This window comes from Monodelphis domestica, chromosome 7 (genome assembly GCF_027887165.1).
Source record: "Monodelphis domestica isolate mMonDom1 chromosome 7, mMonDom1.pri, whole genome shotgun sequence".
Lineage (NCBI taxonomy): Eukaryota > Metazoa > Chordata > Mammalia > Didelphimorphia > Didelphidae > Monodelphis > Monodelphis domestica.
Window position 1 is genome coordinate 78107095 of NC_077233.1, and position 15987 is coordinate 78123081.

The 15987-nt window shown below is 33.9% G+C and overlaps 1 protein-coding gene and 1 long non-coding RNA gene across 4 annotated transcripts in view; one reads left to right on the plus strand and one right to left on the minus strand.

Annotated features, from left to right (window-relative positions):
* Window positions 1–15987, minus strand: part of VWC2 (von Willebrand factor C domain containing 2) — a 223404-nt gene that overhangs the window by 148457 nt on the left and 58960 nt on the right. The gene's annotated exons all lie outside the window — the stretch shown is intronic.
* LOC103094673 (uncharacterized) overlaps window positions 1–15987 on the plus strand; it is a 39456-nt gene that overhangs the window by 20143 nt on the left and 3326 nt on the right. For all 3 annotated transcript variants that reach the window (XR_008913451.1, XR_008913452.1, XR_008913453.1), the window contains 2 exons: window positions 6116–6344; window positions 7205–7398. This is a non-coding gene — a long non-coding RNA (uncharacterized LOC103094673). The remainder of the gene's footprint in view (window positions 1–6115; window positions 6345–7204; window positions 7399–15987) is intronic.

A 15987-nucleotide genomic window follows, 5' to 3' on the forward strand; every position in this document is an offset into this window, starting at 1 on the left:
AAAACAAGCAGACTGCTATTAGTGACCAAAAGGTCTTTGCCCAAATCTGTTGAATTTCTTTGCAAATGCTGAAATAAAATAACTTTCTCTGTAAGCAAAAGTCAGGTGTAATGGGAAGAAACAAGCATGACACCACCAACAACCAACCCTACAGCACTGAATTCAGAGAGAGAAGATCAGAGTTCACTTCTCTCTGCTCTTTCTGAAAGACCTTGAATTGAACAGTTCTGCTCTTTGGACTCATTTTCCCTATATATAGAGTGGAGTGAGAAAGCTATATTACCTCAAAAATTCTTTTCATCTCTCTACCTGTACTTATATTCCACCATTTAAGAACTCAATAAGATTTCACTTTTTAAATAAATTATTTAAAAAAAGCAACTTACCTTCCATATTATAATTAATACTATTATTAATTAATACTATGTATTAAAGACAGAGAAGTGGTAAGGGTTAGGCAATGGTGGTTAAGTGACTTACCCAGTATTAAGGACAGAGAAGTGGTAAGGGTTAGGCAATGGTGGTTAAGTGACTTACCCAGGGTCACACAACTAGGAAGTGTCTGAGGCCAGATTTGAACCTGGAACCTCCCATCTGGTTCTCAATCTACTGAGCCACCTAGCTGCCCCTCATGAACTCACTTTTAATAGCCCTTTATGGTTTGCCAAAAAAAACAAACAAACAAAAAAAAACTTAAACAGGACTTGATGGGCTCACATAATTTGATAAAATGCCTGGCACAGAGTATGCAATTAATAAATGTGTATTTATTTTACTTGACAATACCTAGAGAGCTTCTATTCTTATTCCCATTTATGGGTGAGGAAATAGAGGAATTGAACATGTGACTTCTTTGTGCTCTGTAAAGTAAGTGTCTGAGACTGGATTTGAACTCAAGTTATCCTAGTTCTACGTCAGTGATCTATTCATAATGCTATCCCAATAAACAAATAGAAACAGTGTGACCAGGAATTTTCCTGGTATGGGTATGACTAGGAATAATGAAATGAACAAAAAATGAGTTGCTAAGAAGATGACATTGATATTAAAGAACAAAAATTCATGCCCTCACTCAGAGACAATTTATGATTATTTCTTTTTCAAATAATTTGAACCAACTGAGATATATGGTTTCCAAGGCCACACACTGGACCACAAGCAGCAAACTTAGAAACAGATGAGAGAGATTGCTTTTGGCAGGGAGATAATTAGGGTAGCCCAAAGAGATACATAGAGGGGAAAAATTGGTAAAAATCAAAATGAAAAGTCCCAGCATGTAGGGTCCATTTAGTGCAAGGGCAAACAGAACTACAGATGCTCAGAGCCTTCAGGAACATCACTGAGGTACAATCATTGATGCTCATAATCATGCTAACTCATCAAGAATACATCTTGCTATATAGATTATGATCATGAAGGTGGCTTGTTTGAAATATATTTTTGGGTTCCATCTTTTGTTTTAAATATCAGTGTTTTAAGGTTTTTTTTCAAAAGTCCTATATAAAGAAAGTTTTGCTCTTTTCCAATGGATTAAAAAACCATGTTGTATGGTCATGAGTTGATGGAAAAGACAAGATTTCAATGAACTTGGACAGTTGTGTTCAAATATGTGTAGGACTGTCATTGTGGAAGAAGGGTTAAAGTTGACATTCTGTGCCTTCCAAAGGAGGAACTTTGATCAATAGGTGGAATTTATAAGAAGAAACATTTTAACTCAGTAGAAAAGCAAACAGAATTTTTTGACAACTGAATTAGCTATCTCAATAGGTAGTGAGTTCCTTGCCTGGAAAAAGTGTTCAAATGAGCTTTATGGCCACTTTGACAAGCATATTATTATTAAGGTTTCTGATAAGATTCTTAAAATGTCCCTAAAATTGTTTATTTGGAGAATTTAGTTACCTAAAATTATTCATTTCTTTAAGGTTCCAAATAAAAGAAGTGCTATTCTATGGTTTTATTGATCTAACACCTTAAAAGAAAAATTACCTGTCACCAACAAGCTCAATCAATTATTGGAATATCAGCATCATGCAATAGGAGGTTTTGGGAAGTCAGGGAAATTCAACAATGTCTCCTATGTATAAGAAAAGAGACAGGAAAAGTAGGAAACTGAAGACAGTAAGAATTTGGAAAAAGGCTCAGGTTTAGCTCCAGGATTTGATTTGCTATGGTATAGGCACATTTGTGCCTTCTGCTGGAGGTGCTGTCAAGGCTAGGCTCTTCCTTAACTCCTTTTTTTAATTTCAGAGAAATAAATTCAACCTAATGTAATAAAAGTATTTATTATTTATAAAAGAGCCCATATCATGGCTGAGCCCAAGTAGTCTCCAAAGACACAAAAATCCAACTAAAAGAAAATATAGTCCTCTAGAGAATTATAGTCCACCCCCCAAAAAACTAAGAGAAACATGTCATTTAAAGAGAGCACCATAAATAACATTTCCATACATCACAAAAAGTAAAAACTGATCATCATATGAAAGAAAAAGTGCACTTTCAAAATTTGAATTTTAAAAGAAACTGACATCAACCTTAACAAAATAGTAACAAAAATGTCCTCTTTCATTTGTGTCCCCTTATTATGGTTTTTAAATATATCTTTCCCATTGGTGTTACTATTGTTATTTTAGTAGACACTTAATAAATGCTCCATGATTGATTACTTGCATGCTTGTAGTCCCTCTATGTATTATTGCTCTCATTCTTTCCATACTCTGTATTTTTCATATGTTTCATTCTATATTTCTTTGTGTTTTCCTAATGTAAAGTTCCTTAAACTACAACAGTATTCCTTTATGCTCATGGACCATCTTTGGAGTCTCCTTGTTTCCACCCCATAACCTCTTTTCCCTTTTTCTTAGAATCAATAAAGACATTTAAAATGAATTTTCAGTGCTAAATATGCCCACTAGCTTTAGGCAGCCACTCTTCTCCATTTACTTTTTTGATTTTTTTCCCCATAATGTACATGAAAGTAATCAACCCAAAGGTATAGGAGTGCTTGGAGGAAAAAGATCAAGTCAAGCAATTTGTTCTTGGAAATAGATAACTGAGGAAATAAATGCTCCTTTACCAAAACAACTGGTCTCTCTCTCAAAGTTATGTTTACCCTACAGGGAGATCAAGATTCTATACCACTCACTGGTAACAACACTCATCTATTTCACAATTTTATCTTTTGTCATGAACCTGGTGTACTAAAAATAGAAAATAACCTTAAGCTTTCCTCAATGGTTCAGAAAAAAAAAAGATCTTGAAACATCTCACTTCCTGAAGTATAGAGGTTTTTAAAAAAGAACTGAGGACTTTGAAAGTCATTTTAGGGTATGGGGGCTTCAATTCACCAAGCCTTAAGGATATACTGTTCTGATCGCATCAAAACCTCTTAATGTTCTGGATCTTTAACTGCTTGGAGATATCAAAAGCAGGAAAAGGGGAAACTAACTTCAGATGGACTTACACATTGGTCCATTTAACATTTTAAACAGGTTTAGGGAGGAAATGAGGGTAGTCATCTGCCAACAATAGCATAATTGGTTACTCCCATGGAACTTTGTGGAAGATTTGTTTGTAGAGAAAAATTCAGAACCAAGTAAATACCTAACATTTTGGAAGAGCATCACTTGACTCCTCAGGAGTCATCCCAGATACAGAAAAGTCTCTACCTTTCTATTGACATGGAGCACCAAAGTACACGGTAATTATGGGAGTTGTGTATGATATCCATGTGTCCCATTGTCCTTGATATCTTGGCCAAGAGTGGTGGTGTCTAGTATCAAATATAAAATCCTTTGGCACTTAAAACCCTTCCCAACCTGACTTCAGTCTACCTTTTTATATTTATACATGGCTTTCCACCAGGAACTTGACAATTCAACCACAAGAGTCTTCTTGCTTCCTTATCCAAAACATACCAATGCCCACAGCTGTGTCCTAGACTTCCTGTTTACTTCATCCCTTTTAGTCACCAATTACCTTCAAGGTTCAGCTGCACCTGCTAAATGTCGTCCTTCTTGCTAGTACAAGCACTCCTCCACCATTCCTTCCCTAACCAACCACTTGGTATTTATTTTTATAACTTTACATTATCTCCCTTGATTGAAGGTAAGTTCTTTTAAGGCAGGGGCTAATTTGGATTTTGTCCTTGTATCCCTAAAGCCTAGTATAATCTTTCACATTGTCTAAATAAGTGCTTAAAAATTCTTCCAGCTTGATAACTTGATAGATTGACCACATAAAATTTAGGGACAGACCTAGGCTTCTTAATCTTAGCTATGTTAGATTATGGTTGTCCCTAAATGCATAGTATACTGGCTTATAATCTTCTGACTTTGGCTCACAAGTTTATATCCTGACCACCATTTTTTACCAGTCCTTCCTTCTCAAAATCCTGTCTCTCTATCTGTAGGAAGTACTCCTCCCATCCCCTCCCACTGTGTGTTTTTCTGCATATGAAAAAGAAAATGCTTGCTAGAAAACTTGAGCACTATAGAAATACTTGACAATATGAGAGCTGTTAAAAACTCCAGTTATTGACCTAACATGAATCCACTTTATTTATTTAGAACTTCAATGTTAAAAAGAGAAAAGGAAAGGAAAGAAATCTGGACCTCAATCTATTGATGCCAGACAAAAGCAAAGTTTTAAGCTATTCTCATATCTACCAAGAAAATTTCCTGCATCTGAGATTTAATGAACTGATTTTATCCAATTCAGTCTCTGGATTTATTAAATCAGACTCTTTCCACTTGGTGTCTCAGTTCATTTTGCCAGAATGTGAATTCAAAAGAACTCCTAGAACGGAGAGATATCTACTGATAATGCTAGGCTAATCAAACCAGAATGGACAATGGGAAAGCTGACATTAATATTAGTTAGGGAAGTGTCTAAGGGCAAGCACAGTAAATTCTTTTCACTCCAAGTTGGGGCAAGATATTTAACCTTTCTTTGCTTGTATAAATAAGAATAAATAATCTATCCTCCCTTGACTCACATTGATTTAATGAGGATTAATGAAATAATTTCACTGATAGAAAAGTGCAAACCGATGCTCAATGCATAAAGGAGAATCTGTTGACCCTCTTATTGAGAACTTTGGGATCATCTGTGATAAGAATTCTGATGGGTTTTTTTCTATTATTGATCCCTTTGAAAGTATGTTTAAAAATCATGTATCCCTTCTCAGAATAATTTTTTATAATTTAATTTTTAATTGAATACTATTTTTATTGAACAAAAATGGGTTTTCTTTTTCTCCTATTCTCTCATTATCATTGAGAAAAAGAAAAGAAAATCTTTATAATTTGCTTCACTATTTGCATAGTCAAGCAAAAAAAATTATTGCACCAATCATGCCCAAAATATGACTCATTCTCAAGCCCAATAGTGGGTACCATGTTCATCATGGGTCTCATGACATTATGATTGGTTATTATAGTGATGAGTATTCTTAAGTCTTTCAAAGATGTTTGTTGTTATATTATTACTACTATATAATCTTTCCCCTTCAATTCACTTTATTCTGTCAGTTCATACTAGTTTTTCCAAGTTTCACTGAAAAAAAATCCCTTTTAGTATTTATGATAACAAAATAATGTTACATTATTAGCCAGAATAATGTAACTATACATAAAACAATATGATAAATATCAAATAAATAATATAATAATAAAATAAATTATTACAATCAGAATGTTTTAAATGCATAAAGCAAATACGATTAAAAAAGAAAGCAATTATATTTATATATAATTATAAATATATGCTAAAAGTATGCATATATATGTACTTATACATGTATACACACACACACACACATATATATATATATGTATATAACATATATATGGGGGGGGAAGAGAGAGAGAGAGAGAGAGAGAGACACTTCAGGTTACTAACCCTAAAAAGAATTGACTTATCCATGATCATAATGATGGAAACCTGCAAAATACCTTGAAAAGAAAACCTGATATAAACATTTCTTGATACCTATCTTGGACAGAAATTAGCTTAAATTGATTTAACAAAGTACCTCAAACTTTTTGCAAATGGAGAAGAGCCTACAATATGGACACCAAAAAGAGTGATTATGATATTTTCTTTTCTTCTGCCAAAGGAAAAAAAATCCAAGATCCCTGTTTCTCATTGAGCTGACCAGAGATGTAGACACTGCTGTTTAAGGTCTTTTCTGATATTCATGATGGAAAAAAAGAGGGGAAATCTTTAACTCTAAGTGAAATGAGATTTGTGTCAAGTTGAGGACAAGCCCAGGGGCTGCATTAAGTGAGAGAAGAGAAGCTGAGAAGCCAGAGAGAATGAATGACAAGAACAACACTTTAATTATGGTAAGTAGAAGCCGCAAGGCTTTCTTACAGGAACCTAGCTGAGGATGTTGGAGCTTTGGGCAAAAGTCATGAAAGTATCCGGGTGAGTTATGGCTACTTGATCTTTGTAGAAAATCAGGGATTCTGAACTAAAAAGGTGTGAATGTGGTACCCAGTTGTAGCAAGGGATTTTTATTTCTTTAGCTATCTCTCTGATTATTCTGTTTAAAATAGTGATTTCAATTAATGTTATGTTTAGCTGTTTAAAAATAAGAGTTTTCTTATTAAATTCCTCAACAAGCATTTAATAGTAAATCTGTGATACTTACAATCCACATGTTGTCAGTTGCTTATACTACTGGTGTAACTAACTGGAGGTAAATAATCTTTGAAGGACTCTGATTATAAACACAGGTATAGGGACTGGACCTGTGATTTCACTCATAGTGTTGAGAAAATTCCCTGGTGAAGCTTCTCTAGTAATAGTAGGTTGACACTTTCTATGAAACTTAATAGTATTAGAGAGTTACCTAGAGAGCACTAAAAGGCCAGAGACACACAGACTGTTTTAGAAATAAGATTTGTACCCAAGTATTTCTAGCTTGGAGTCCAGCAACATCTATCCCCTATAATATGATGCCTTATCAAAGTATGTTATAAAATGATAGTAAATTAGTAAATGTCACAATGCCCTTCAAATAGAGACTTTTCTCCATTCCTATTAATAAAGATCTAGATCAACTTTTCTCTATTCCCATGAATAAAAAAGAAATAACTTAGAATGCATTCTATGATAGGCACACATATATTAATTTTAAAATGCATACAAATGTTGAATCAATAGCCATTTAAACTTATTTTTATCTGAATCTGTTTTCTAGTGGCTCTGCAAATTACCAGTTCAGTATGTAAAATAATTTTTCCTTCATGTCTGAGTATCCAGCTATGTTGAACCTCTGTCCTCATTGAAAGAGGATCATGAAATTATTGAAGCCATTCCCAAGTGACAATGTTGCTCAACTGCTATCAAATCAGTTCATTAAGACTCTATCAAGCTGGTGACCTGCCATCTCAGGTAAAAAATTAATTTTCTGTCTGGGGTAGCACAGTATCTATCAAGCATAAGGAGCAAATAACATCCTATATGATTAATTTGGTCCTTGGTCTTCATTATAATTATCTTCTATCCTTTATTATGCTGATCATTCATTACACACTGTTAGTAGGTTACCTTAGAAAGACTCTCTTCTCTCTATCACGGTTTCAAGTTCCTGCTAGACCACGTAGGTAAATGTTACATAAAAGCTCATTAAAAGCCCATCTTGAGGCCAATTCAGAGAAGCCCTTGAAGGAAGAACTTAACATTTCATATTAGCATATAGTTTCTTTGACATCTGCCTATCCTGTTACCCTGGAATAGGAGTGTCACATTGAATAGTTGGGATAAAGTTCCATTATTCAAAGAACAGAGAAGAATAAGGAAAGATATAGAGACTCAAAGGTAGGAATGTAGCTTTCTTAGTCAATCAAGAGTCACAATTGATATCCATAATCATAGCAACCTCTGTGAATTATGACATTTTTCATCTTCAATAAGATCATCTACTGGCTTCTTGTCAGCCTATAAATAATAAACTCAGGTTTTCCTTTATGGCTAGGCTTTCAGAGACTCACAGAATTTCAGATTTGGGAGAAACTTTTGCAGTTATCTAGTTCAAACCATAGTGCAAAAACTCCACTCTTTGGCATGAATGACAAGTGACCATTTAGTCTTTGTCTGAAGACCTGTAATGAAGGAGAACTCACCAGGACTTAAGATAGCCCATTCTTCTTTGGTTTAACAGTAATTATTGGGAATTTTTTCTCCATTTTTAATCTCTAATTTGCCTTTTTGCAACATATCTTCTATTAGTGTGATGACTTTTGCTGTTTAAGACCTATTAAATAGTATGATATGCTTTATTTATTTAATCCTTATAATACTACTACTTGAAATTCTCTCAAATGCCAGTTCTTGGCAACACCTTTAAGATATTAATGAATAATTTTCAAATGTGATCTCTACCCTGGTGAAATGACAATTGGGAATTTGTATCCAGTTCAACATGTCACATTTCTGAAGAGTCACTGACAGGCTAGAGCATGTCCATAAAATGGTAACCAGGATGGCAAGGGTCTTGAAATCATATTGTATGGGAATTGGTTGAAAGAATTGGTGTTGGGTAGCCTGAGGAAATGAACATTTAAGTGGGACATTTTAAATTCAAATTTTGAAAAGTTTCATTTTGAAGAAAGATTGGATGTCCTGCTTGATAGTAGAGAATTAAGAACAAAGGGTAGAAGTTACAGAAAGCCATATTTCATCTCAATTCGAGGAACAATATGTTCAGAATGTTATTAGAATAGGAGCTCCAAAAGTGGAAGGACTGTCCTTTTTTCCTATCAGGTTTTCAACATTGCTTGGCACATAAACATTTTGCAAATGCTTATTTTTTATTGTAAAAAAAGGACTAATTTGAAGGGGAATGGAGTGAGGGGTAGTGAGTTCTTTGTTGCTAGATATTTTTGTTCAAGGATAATTTGGCTGGTCACTTGTTGAAAAATACAGTGAATACTTTATTATGTGAGAAAGAGAATGGATTACAAGATCTCTGAAGTCCCTTGTATTTCTATGATTCTATGCTTTTGAGATTAAGAGGCTCTTGAAAATCAAGCTGTTTTAGTGACTCAAAAGGGACCTCAAAGCAAACACCTCTAGAACCCTCAAAAATCCTCCTTGTGGTTATATCTGATATCTTGACATTAGATAGATATTCAATGCTCAAGATCAAGGATTCTTAGGAGTTCTTTTGTGTAATGGACCCTTTGGATGCTCTGGTGAATTCTAAGAATCCCTTAGTATAATTTTTCCACATAAAATAAATACAATGGATTACAAAGGAAATAATCATATTGAAATACATATATGTATATATGTGTGAGCACATATACTGATACCTATATATCTGTATGTGTATATGTGTATAAACTTCACTGTGATCACTGCTCAAGGTAGTCTGTAAAACCTAAAACTGGAGAAAATAACAAGAGACTATTTGAATAGAAGGCTAAAGGGAAAAGTTGAGATCATCAGAACTATAGAGTAAGAGGATGAAAAATCACCAAGGTATGGCATAACACAGATTTTTTTCCAAAGGACAGGAAGCAACTTCCCCCAAAGAAAAAACAAAAAATTTAAGTCCTATTGTTTCTGTATTGCCACCCCAAACTCTACTGTCCTCCAATCTCCAAACTCGTTCACTGTAAAATCCTTAACTTGATAATTGATACCTAAGCTGCTGTTAGACAAGGATGAAGATAAATGTTTTTAGATTTCTTGATAAGAAAATTAGGAATATAGAACCATTTTACCATGAACTAGTGAGGGCATTTATCCCTAGTTTTGTGACTAGTAGGAAAGAGAAAGAAAGGCTGGTTTGAAATTTTAGCTCTAAAGTTAAAAAAAAAAGAAAAAAATCTTAAATTTATTTAATCTCATAGATTTCCTGCAACTTAAAATCCAAATGCTTTTAAAACTCTTCACTATTTCTAATTTTTGTTTTATCTCTTGACTATTTTTATCTCTCTCACAGAATGGTATGTTTTAGTTAGAAGTTACTTTAGAAGTCATCTAGTCCAATTTCTCATTCACCTAAAAAATTCACATGAGAATATTCCTGGCAGACTATCTTTCCAAACTTATCAAATATTACTCCACTTCATAAATTCCATTATACAACAATTGATCTACCCATTTTTCATCATGCATGATATTCTCATTCCTATTTATATAACTCTGCACAGGCTAAATGAATAAAAATAAAACAAACAAATAAATAAATGAATGAATGAATGAATGAATAAATAAATAAAGACAAGAATATCTTGCAACCCGAGGTAACATTCCTCAGCACAATGGAACCCTGGGGGAGAACCAAAAACTTAATAATTAAATCTTTTGGCCTAGTTGCTAATATTTAAACAATAAATTAATAAAAATAAGCAAGTAAAGGAAAAATAGCTTAACTATTAAAAGCTATTATGGGGCAGAGCTGAAACTCAGAGGGCAGTGAAGTAAAAACAGCTGCTTCAAAAACAGCAAAGAAATACAATAAATGGCCACAAACTCATAAAGAGCATTTGGAAGAGCTTAGAAAAGACCTCAGAAACCAAATGAGAGGTTGAAGATAAATTAGGGGAAAAAGTAAGTCAATATAAGAAAATTATGAAATATAACCAAAATAGAAAAAAGATCCAGACATTCACAGAAGAAATAATGTATTAAGAACTAGAATTGGACGAGGGGAAGCTAACAATTTCCTAAGACAAGAAGAAATAAAAAATCAAAATCAAAAGAATGAAATAATGTGAAACATCTTACCACAAAAACAATTGACCTGGAAAATAGATCGAGGAGGAGGTACAATATAAGAATAATTAGGGGTACAGTTGGTGGTTCATTGGATTGAGAGATGGACCTAGAGATGGGAGGTCCTAGGTTCAAATCTGACCTCAGACACTTGCTAGATGTGTGACCCAGGGCAATTCACTTAATCCCCAATACCTAGCCCTTCCCACTATTCTACTTTGGAACTGGTATACATAATTGATTCTAAGATGGAAGTTAAGGGTTTAAAAAAAGAATAGTTGGACTCTCAGAAAGTTATGATCAAAAATGAGTTTAGATACCAGACTCTAAGAAATTATTAAGGAAAATTGCCCAGAAATTCTATAATCAGCAGGCAAAATAAAAGTTGATTGAACCTATTGATTACCAAATGAAAAAGGCCCAAAGATGGAAATACTGAACATCACTGTTAAGTAAATACTAAGAGCAACAAGAAAATAGAATTTTAATACTATGAAGCTACAATCAGAATAACACAAGACTTATCAGCCACACTTTAAAAGAACACAGGACATGGAACCCAGCATTTCAGAGCAAAAGAACTGGGCTTATAACCAAGAAAAACATATCCAGAAAATATGAACATAATAACAAATGTAAGAAATGGATATTCAATAAACTAAAGGAATTTCAACTATTCATGAGGAAAACCCCAGAACTCAGCAGAAAATTTGATCTATAAGAAATATATAAAAGTAAAGAAAGACTAATCATAAGCAATTCAAAAAATCAAATTGTTTGATTCTTTGTATGGGAAAATGTCATTTATGGCCCTTTGGAATGGCATTATTCCCTGGGTATTTTGAAGGGGTGTGTCTAGGTGGAAGACTTTAGGTTGAGGTTAATGTAATTGAATGAGGTGAAATGGTGGAGGAATAGACCAAGATGAGGTGGGATGGAATGATTATCTCATTCAGTGGAGGAATGAGTGAAGGAGCTGCCATGAAGAAGGGGAAGAAGAGGTAGAAACTAGAATTAGAAGTCTCTTCACATCACACCTGGGATAGAGAACAACATACAAAATAAGAAGGGAAAAATTTTTCTTAATGTCTTGAGAAATAGGAGGGAAATGGAATGGATTATGGGATGAAGTAGGGAGAAAAGTACATAGCAAAAGGGTAGAGTAAAGGGATAGGGAGGGACTCTTAGGACTAGACAGGAGAGGATTTTTAGAATCAAACTCATACCAAGAAGGAAGACACAGTTGGGGGGGGGGATAAGAAAGGAACTTTTGGAAAGGTGGATAGAATAAGAATTAAATGGTAAGGGCAAAGGGACAATGGAAGGATCTTTGGAAAGGTGGATCACTTTGGAACAAGGTGGGCAAAAGGAGAGAGTAAGGGAGGATTTTGTTGAGGGGTGTGAATAAGAGATATTGGTAAAAATGGACATCTGAGGAAGGATACAGCTAAGAAAGGAAGAGGGAGACAAACAGGAGGGATAGAGTAGATATTGAAATCATAGCTAGTGACTATGACATTGAGTGTAATGGAATGAATTCATGCATGAGAAGGAAATGGACTGCAGAAAGTATCAAAAACCAGAACCTGACAATATCTTGTTTACAAGAAACACTAAAAAACCCATAGAGTAAAATGAGGGGCTAGAGCAGAATATACCATGCATCAGCTAAGCCAGAAAAGGTAGGAGAATCAGTCATGATCTCTGACAGAATTGAGGCTAAAATAGATATACTTAAGAAGAAATGAACAGAGTAACTATATTATATTGAGAAGGGATATGATGGATAATTAAGCATTATCAATTTTGGACCTGTATGCACCATTTAATAGCATCCAGATTTTAAAAAAAAACAAATAAGATACAGACAGAAATCAATAACAAAATAACAATAATGAGGGGCTTTAATTTTCCCCTTTCAGAACTAAATAATTCTAACCAGAAAAATAAGTAAGAAAGAAGTTAACTAGATGAAAGAACCTTAGATAAGTTAAATATGATTGCTCTTTACACATACTTGTATGAGTTTAGTAGTAGATCTATGGCTGAGCATACACATTAACCAAACATTGTTTCTGATGGGACGATAATGATTTAAAGAGCATTGGTATTCTGCAAAAGTTTTATTTTAACACATCATAATACAGAGGTAATCCTGCACTCCTAAGGTACTGTGTAATGTGGAACAGAGTTCTACTGGGTATGCTCAAGCTGGAAAGACTTGGTTTTGGAAAAAATATGGTCCTGACAACAGATTGAGTCTGCTACCCAAGGACCAATCAAATTAAATATGGTTCTGGTAATGCATGTTAACTGAGAACCAAATAGGCTAAGTTAAAAAAAATTAAATACTGATAGGAACGTGGAGAAAGAGGCCAAAAATTACATTGTTAGAGCATCTGTGAATGTTTTTAAGTAAAAATGGAAATATATGTTAAAAGTTATAAAATTGTTTAGGCTCATTGACCTAGGAATCCCACTACTAGGATTAGACCCTAAGGGCACTATTGAGAGGGTAAAAAGCTATGTATAAAATATTCATGGAAGTTTTGTTTGTAATGACAAAATAACTGGATATAACACAAATGCAATGGATGAGAGAAATGGCTGTATAGATTATGATATTTTGAATGTTGTGGATCATATTTTATTATTAGAAATGACAAACATTGGAATATATAAAGAAAATAAGAGAAATAGATGAAGGGATGAAAAGAGAAGAAAAACAAAGAATAATACATAATATAATTATATTTTTTAAAATAATAGCCACAAAATCAAGAGAAAAAACATCTGAATAAAACAATATCAAAGGGAACTTAAAAGTAGAGAATATTTATATTAGCAAAGAAAAAGATAAAGAATTTATATATTTTAAATACATTATAAACAATGTGGAATTTGTAGATTTACACAAAACTTTTATGCACTTGTTAAATTAAATGCCTTTTGGTGGCAGTGATAATTAATGAGCATATAATAAAAGAAAAAAAACTTTTACAAATAGTCCCTTGCAAAAGGGGGCAGCTATGTGGCTCACTGTATTGAAAGCCAGGTCTAGAGATGGGAGGTGCTGGTTCAAATTTGGCCTCAAAATCTTCCAAGCTATATACCCTGGACAAATCAATTAATGACTATTGCTTAGTTAGCTCTTACCACTCTTCTGCCTTGGAACCAATGCACAGTACTGATTCTAAGATGGAAGGGAAAAGAATTTTAAAAAGATGAAGTTTGCAAATTACTTTACAAATATTGTCTAATTTTATCTTTATAACAACCTAGAAGTTTTAGGGTCTATTATCATTCATGTTTTATAGGTGAGATATCTGAGGTAGACAAACATTGTCATTTTCCCAGGGTCACACAAGTAGTAATTATCTGAGGTAGTATTTGAACTCGGTTCTTCCTGAGTTGAATTCTAGCACTCTTTCTACTGGACCACCTATCTGCCTCTAGACTGGCCTTCCTCCACTTACATGCCATTGAAGACCCGAGTTAGCTCTTAAGATTACATAAATAATCATATGAACTCTAATTATCAACAATCAATCTAATTAACAGTTATCAATAAGAATGGAGGGATTCTACTCTGTGAGGTCAGAGATGCAGCAGATCTATTGATAACTGTTTGCTTTCTTAATGTCTTCAGATTAAGATCAGGCACTAATGGGAAGAATAGAGGGGGTTTCTTTTGTCTCTTCTTGCAGCTAAGCCCTGGAGCCTTATAACCCATTTAATATTCAGATAAGCATCTAGACCTGTGGGACTGACTTTTATAACCATACAGAATTTCTAAACTTTGAAGTCTGTCCATCGCCTGAGAAAGTCTGTACTCTTGAAAGCCAATATAACACAGACTGATTATACCAACCATAGAAAAATATCCCCATAGAGCTCCACCTTATAAAAAACACACACTCAGTGATTGATCTATACAAGGCAGCAAAATGAATATATTAAGTTTTATTTTATTTCTGATCATTTATTTATATTCAAAGCACTCTTAGCTTCATACTTTTGCCTCTTTGATGATGCTTTGTAGCAAGCAACTGGTTTGGCAACGAGGAACTAAACTCTAATTTTCCCCTCTTTTGCAAGAAGTAGATATTATATACAGAAAGTCAAAAAGAGCATTTAAAAAGCAGGAGGGCAGTTTATGAAGGTTACCAGTTAAAAAACCTTCAAGGTTCAGACTCACCCAACTATATTTTATATAGAGATGAAAGAATATAGTTTGAATTTGCTGTTTCTTACTTAGTAATCATTTCTGGCCATATAAATCATATAAGGATTATTAATAGTGCTTTTTTTCCTAACTGAAATGTTGATGTTTCCTTTGGGATCAGAGGAGGATTTGAGTATTATGAATCATTTAAGACCCAGCCAATTAAAAACAGAGCATCCATCAATGATGACAAACCTAGTCTTTGTCAAGTGTATTTCATACACAAACTCCTCAACTGATATTCACTTTGTCAAGGTTAAGAGTTTTAGAGAGAACACTAGATTTGAAGTCATAAGGTCTGGCTCTTCTATTTTATTTAAACTTACTTATTAAGCACCTACTGTGTACAAGATACTAGACAAGAGTGATACAAATATTAAATAAAACAGCTCTGCTCCAGGATAATCACATTCAATTCAGTAAGAAAATGTATATTAAGTAAATTCAAAGTAATTTCCAGAATGGTAGAGTATTAAAAGGTAACAGGAATCAAGAAAAATCTCATACAAGCAATGGCTCCTATGATATGCTTTTAAAACGTTAGGGATTTTAAAAGGCAGAGGTGGGAAAGGAGAGCATTTCAAGCATGAGGATTCGCTTGGGCAAAGCACTGGGAGATAAAATGTTATGTACATAGTGCAGGTAGCAGGGTAGCCTGACTAGAAGAGAGGGGTTAATTTCATAATTATGGCACAATCTTTCTTCTCTCAGATCTTCACTTTCCACATCTATAATATGGCAGAGTTGGATCAAATGATCTCTACTAGGTTTTTTTTTCTAGCTCTAATATGCTGTAATCCAAAATTCTAAATACTGTACTGGGTGGCACAGTAGATACAGTAGCTTTGGGATCAGTAAGACTCATCCTCCTGAGTTTGACTCCGATCTCAAACATTTCTTAACTCTTTGACTCTGGGCAAGTCACTTTTTCTTGTTTGCTTCAGTTTCTTATCCATAAAATGAGCTGGAAAAAGAAAATGGCAAACCATTCCAGTATCATTGCCAAGAACAAGCCAATTGGAGTTATAAAA